Genomic DNA, 6000 nt, shown 5'->3' on the forward strand with positions numbered 1-6000 from the left:
AGTTTAATGTTTCCTTGTTAATGATCGTTTTTGTGAATACATAATTAGAATGCTAGGAAACAGCTGGTTGAGTATTAGTTCTCTTTGTATAAAGTCCCATGACTAGTGCTCTGTTGCCAGACGTCATTGGGTCAACTGAAGTTATCTCATAGTCCCATGTATTTAGATTTGGGATAACAGTGTCAAGGTAGGCATCACCTCTGGTTGGTAAATGACATGCTACAAATAGTCCATAAATTGTTAACAGATTCATAAATTTTCCTCCTTAGAACTCTCCTTGCAAAAGTGTACATTGAAATGAACACCCAGTGCAATTTCTGATTTCAAGTGCATAAAATAGCACAGCCAAGATTCTATTTAGATGAGAAAATTTTCAAAGTTGCCATCTGGGGAATGGTATACTAGACAACAATTATTATAATAAGATTTAATAAGTCCAAAGCAGCCAACTCAAAATCTAGGTCCACACAGTAGCTTTTTAAATCAATTTCTTTAACACTAGATTTTCTGTTGGTGTATTTAGATACACCACCGAAGGAAGCAGGTGTTCTGCACCATGCACTTATTGAATTTAGGCATTCAATTCAGTTATACTACCCTGCTTCTTGCGCTGATAACCAATGTTTACACACAGTAAAATTGGCTTCACTTCTATAAAAAGTGATAACACATTAAGTTTAGTTCTAAGATACAGGCATTATGGGAGTAACATTCTGAGCAGTACGTGACCCGTTTACACTTAATTCTTCTTTCTGTTTGTCACAGAAAAGATTATTTCATAGGAATATTGGCGGGAATAAAAAAAAGATACATCACAATAATTTTGGGCCATGTTGCATCAACAGGACTGGAACTATACTATGGCTACTTAAAAGCCGCTTTTCGTCGTCCAAAATATTAAAAATACTTCATATTCGCCGGTTTGGCCCCCCTACATGTGAATGCGAAATAGACCGAGGTAGCAGACTTATGAGCAGTATATCCTTGTGTTAACCTTTTAACCACATTTATTTTCCATATTTTACGCACATTTCGTTATAACAACTAAGATACACAGAAAGAAAGGGGAAAAGAAACTGACACTAATCGGCAGAATATTTCGGCGAATCTGTACGCACATATATCAATTACCGTAAATTTCAGTATGGGCCTACTGCGGAACGTTTACACTATTCTGTTTACTGAACATGAAGGACTAAAACATAAGATGGAAATTACTTCGTGCTTAACTAATTCCTTCAGTATTCACGTGTGCAACTCAGTGATCTCTAGAGGTGGCAAAAAATAACGTAACTGATAGAAATAACCGGTTACTGAGAAGTAACGGTTACTGCGATAACCGTTCCTCTGATTCTGGCAGTTAGTTCAATAACTGTTTAGTGTCAACAGTGCCTCGCGCCATCTGTTGACCGAAGATCGTACTGCGCATTTGGAAGGCGTTCTATAGACCATTGGAATAACTGTGAGACTGCGCGCCATCTGTTGATAAGAACTGTGTACTATTTCGTGGGCCTTCGTTACTTTTAGCATAAACAATTAAATAAAGTTAATGTCCGAGCCGTGGCTGATAGGAGCTGCAGTACAGGCATTAACAAGTACGGTCGTTTCCTTAAGCCACCGCCTTACGTGTTAATTTAGCTTGGACGGGTAGTAGAAGGAAAGTTACTTAGGAATTCGAGCGACTATGGAAATAACTGTCAGAGACCGGTATTCTCCTCTGGCAGTTATCGTTATTGGCTCGTAGTTCTAGTTCTCTGGTAGTTATCGGGCTACCACCACTATCACCTGGAAGCTGGTAACGGAATAACTGTGTGTCTAGACGTTCCTGACTCGGTGACTCCAGTTAAAGGTCGTAGTTCCAGGTGATATTTCCAGAGAGGATAGTAACTGGAGCGAACAAATATTTTCGTACTGCTACGGAAATAGCCGCTGGCCATCGCGAATGACAAATAACATGTCAGAAAGTATAACATAATACAGTGGAATATAATAATTATTATCCTCATCATTTGTCAGGAGATTGTCAAAATATGTGAATATATCACAGTAACTGCTAATATTTACAGAATTGGTACACTGACAGAATAAAACACAGTTACGTACTTTTAATAAATTTATCGTACACAGAATACCCGATCTTGACTGTTGCAACCAAGTGCTGTCAAAACTGAAATATAGCAGAATTTTTACCTAAGCTGGTCTATCAGTCTCTGTTACGATATTCATCTACAGAGTAGAAGGAGGGGTCAATGGAAGCGTCTGATTCCACCCGTCTGCTTCGACGTAAAGGTGTTGTGGTGTGTGAATGTCATTACGGCACGGTGTTTATGAGTTGGTTTGTGTGTGTGGGGGGGGGGGGGGGCTGTCGATCTAGGTTGCAGTGCCAGAATTTGCTGGTGGTAATTAATTTTTTTTTTTTTTCTAGCTGTGATGTTTTGTGTATTTATGATGTATTGAATGTGATTTAATTTATGTAGGGATGATTGATTTGTGGACTTTTGGTATTGTGGTTTTATTTTTCGCAGTTGTAGGTGTTGGTTTTTTGGCATCAGTAGCTGTGGTGGACCTATATAGGTCACCGGAAATGACCGATTCCCATTTTCATAGTTGTGTGTGTTGATGTTTTAGTATCGTCATCTGAGGTTGACCTATATAGGTCAAGGGAAATGTCTGATTCCAATTTTCGTGCTTTTAGTTGTGGGTATTGGTGTTTTGGTATGGTCACCTATAGTTGACCTATATTGTTCAAGGGAAGTGTCCGATTCCTGCAGATTTTTGTTGGTGTAGCAGAATGCTGTAATTTTTTTTTTCTTTTTGTTCTTCATTTTGTGTTTTGGGATCATGGTGTGTTTTTTTTTACTAGCTTGTCCTCACCCTAAAACCCCCAACTTCCCGCAGTTGTCCCATTGGTTTGATTGTATTTTTGGTGGGAAATGTTATTGTATTATTTATATGTATCTTCGTGTTTGTTGCCATGTGTATGTAGTGACGTCATAGACACACTTAAAATAGCCATTTCCGGCATATTGATGACGGGTGGAATCAGACACTTCTGTATCAAATAGTCTTTCAAACACACTGTAAACCGTGCCTTATCTGAAACCAAGTTTTTAATGGTTGCTGACTTGCTGGCAGTTTATTGAAAATGCATGTTCCTGAATATTGGACCCCTTTTGGACCAAGGTAAGTAATTTTAGGTCTTTATGTAGATTGCTGTTCCCATTTCTAGTACTGATATTATGTATTAAGCTATTGGTTGGAAATACCTCTAACAAATTTCATAAAGGAATAAATATATTAGGAAGCAGTGGTTAGAATACAAAGTTCCTTGAACAGGTTCCTACATGATGTTCTTGAATTGATACCACAAACGATTTTTATTACACGCTTTTACATGCGAAAAACTTTTGCTACGTTTGATAAGTTCCCACAGAATATGCTCCCTTATGAAATAACAGAATGAAAAAATGTGGTATGCCCTTCCCAACTGAATTTATTATCGAGTTGTAGTCCCAGAAATGTAACACTGTCAACCTTTTCGATCTGCATGTCTTCATATGTTATAAACATGCTGTCGCTGGAGAAATCGAGCAGTTTCCAAATCTGACATAAAACTTGGATTAGCGTACTCACACTTTCCCCAATAGGACTAGCTTTTACAGCACAGGAGTAAGCGAATCTGTCACATTACGTATATTTTTTGTTGTATTATAAGGCTGTACACTTTATTCTATTATGTGAGCAGCACAAGAAATTAAGCTTCGAATTTAACCTACAGTACTCAGTTTACATATTACTTCATACTTAAAAATGCACGTTGTTAACATTTTACTTAAACAGTGCTTTGGCGAAGTTCCGCATACTTTCTGTCGCAGCTGCGAAGATAATATTTCTAATAGCGACCGATAACCTACAAACATATAATATGAAACACTAATAATCGTTCTAACATCAACTAAAATGTACCCGGAGTTAATAAGCTAAGGTTATGACACGATTCATACGACATTCCTGCTATTTCACACTACTCGCAGTTATACTGATAACTAAACTGATGGATTCCAACTATGTCGTTATTTAACTGTCGGAGTTATCGGTATTCGCTAGCGAAAAATAACTTGGCAGTTATTAATAATGGTTAACGATAACGGTTATCAAAGAATAACTGGAACTGTGATAACGGTTACTCCAGAATAACCGTTTGGCCCACCTCTAGTGATCTCCGTACTGATGCAACTGCACTGCACGAAAACCGTCCTCGCAGCAAAGTGTTTACTGAAGGGACAGTCACGTGACGTCCGGCATCCAAACGTCAAAACAGCCAAGTGCATACTGTCGGGAGACACTCCCCAGTGTTTAACTGTTTATAGTAGAGGTGGGCCAAACGGTTATTCTGGAGTAACCGTTATCACAGTTCCAGTTATTCTTTGATAACCGTTACAACTAAACTGGCTGAGCGCATGAACGGACACAGACGAACTGTCCGCCTAGGAGATGCCCAATACCCAGTAGCGGAGCATGCCCTCCAGCATAATTCTAGGGACCTAGGAACCTGCTACACCGTATGTGCCATTTGGCTTCTCCCATCCAACACCAGTCCCTCTGAACTGCGGAGATGGGAACTTGCACTCCAACACATCCTTTCATCCCGCCATCCCCCTGGACTGAACCTACGTTAAACAACCTCACTCCCATTTACTCTTCAGTCTTCTCCTCTTTCCCTTTCCTCTTTAGCTATTCACGCATCTTTTCATCCTACATAGTTGTGTTTATCTTTATACTATATACCTCTTTACTTCTGTATGCATCCTCTTTGGTTTGAAGCTGGCACAGTACTTCTCCCTATTTTCCTTTCCCTGTTGCTTCATAGCCTGGGTTGTGAGTAACTGAATCTCCTTTCCCTTCTTTCCTTTCTTTCCCCTCTCTCCTCCCTGATGAAGGAACATTTGTTCCGAAAGCTAGGAATGTAAATTTTCGGTTCTGTTTTATGTGTATCTATCGGCTGTACTGAGCTGAGGTAAGTACTGGCCAGCCCCTCTATCTCTTTGTTAGTATTTTTTTCATTTATTTTGTTGTGTATGATTGTGTTGATAGTTGTTATTGTTGTTTCGACTTGTGGGTTATTTGGCGATCTATGCAAGAATGGTCTAATGTCTGTATTTGTGTCTTTGTATTCTATATATGTCAGCTTAAATTTTTCTTCTATATCTAACATGCGTGTCACTTCGTGTTCTATTTGTGCTTGTTCTGGTGGCTGTCTTAAGATTTCGTTTTCCTCTGATTGTTTAATTGATGTGTGTTGTTCTTTGTTTGTTTATTCTGGGATGTTGAGTCCATTACTGTATTTTCTTCTTGTTCTGATTGCACATTATTTTGTTCCAGTATTTGTTGTACTACTTGTTTGATGTTTTCTAATTCTGACTGGGGTATCCTGTTATTTCTGATTATTACACGGATCTGATCAGCTAGTCGTTCTGTTAAAAATTTTAATTATTATTATTATTATTATTATTATTATTATTATTATTATTATTATTATTATTATTATTAACCCTCCACCCCATACCTCCACAAGTACTTATTTTGGTTCATTGGCTTGGGTACTCTTGTGTAAGTTTGACTGTGTCATTACCAGCAACACCCGTGAAAAAATTGCTAAATTATTCGCTACTTTGAAGGGATTTGTTACTTTTTTGTTATAATGTTAGTCCTTAGAATATTTCATGTTGCAACTGAAATCCAGAAACCACAGAGTAGGGATCGCCACAAACTCATGGGAGTGATTCAATGAGAGCTGCATTGTTAGAGGCAAATAGCAAACATACATGAAGACTCTTTTTATTTTAAAATTAATGGAGTTGAACAATGTTTCATTACACAACAAGAAATCATAAGTTATTTTTGTGTTGTGCTTTTTCAAACGTTCATTTTTGTAGTGAACTATACAAAATCTGGCTCATCATTCGTGAGCACAGTTTGCAAAAGTTGACTCAAATGTTC

Source organism: Schistocerca cancellata, chromosome 8, assembly GCF_023864275.1.
Source record: "Schistocerca cancellata isolate TAMUIC-IGC-003103 chromosome 8, iqSchCanc2.1, whole genome shotgun sequence".
In the NCBI taxonomy this organism is placed as follows: domain Eukaryota; kingdom Metazoa; phylum Arthropoda; class Insecta; order Orthoptera; family Acrididae; genus Schistocerca; species Schistocerca cancellata.